The following is an 864-nucleotide window of genomic DNA, read 5'->3' on the forward strand; positions in this document are numbered from 1 at the left end:
AATAGTTATTTCTCTCTTCACCAGCAAGAGAAATAACTAATTAAATGGTTTGAACAGTGGTTCTCAATCCTGGGTAGTTTTTATTTTTTAAATAAATTTATTTATTTTTGGCTGCTTTGGATCTTCGTTGCCATGCACGGGCCTTCTCTAGTTGCAGCGAGCGGGGGCCACTCCTTGTTGCGGAGCGGGGCTTCTCATTTCTCATTTCAGTGGCTTCTCTTGTTACGGAGCACAGGCTCTAGGCACTCGGTTTTCAGTAGTTGTGGCACGTGGGCTCAGTAATTGTGGCACGTGGGATCTTCCCAGACCAGGGCTCGAACCTGTGTCCCCTGTATTGGCAGGCGGATTCTTAACTATTGCGCCACCAGGGAAGCCCCAATCTGGGGTAGTTTTTAAATGCTGATGTCCGGGCCCCTGAAATTCTGATTTTATTGGCCTGGATAGGACCTGGCATGATTATTTTTAAAAACTCCTAAAGTGATTTGAATGTGCAGCCAGGGTTGAGAACCACTGGATTAGATATTGTACTCTTTATTAAAGACACAAATTTCTTTTTCAGTTCATTTCTAATTAACTGGCCAACTTTTTACAGTTCACCAAATACTGAGTTCAAATTTTTATTTTTTAAATCGGTTATGCAACAAAGTTTCAAGCAAAGTGAGTAAGCATCCTATTTATGACAGTGTTTTAAGCCACCTAATTAAAAGCATTATATATTTAAAATTGAAATTGAATATTTATAAAAACTTCTAATCATCACAATTATAGCTTCCTAAACTACTGAGCAATCCTGTCCCCAAAGATAAATATGACAATGAGAAGAGATTTGAGAATATAAATATTTTAATGATTCAAATAGCAAGC

This window comes from Eubalaena glacialis, chromosome 1 (assembly GCF_028564815.1).
Source record: "Eubalaena glacialis isolate mEubGla1 chromosome 1, mEubGla1.1.hap2.+ XY, whole genome shotgun sequence".
In the NCBI taxonomy this organism is placed as follows: domain Eukaryota; kingdom Metazoa; phylum Chordata; class Mammalia; order Artiodactyla; family Balaenidae; genus Eubalaena; species Eubalaena glacialis.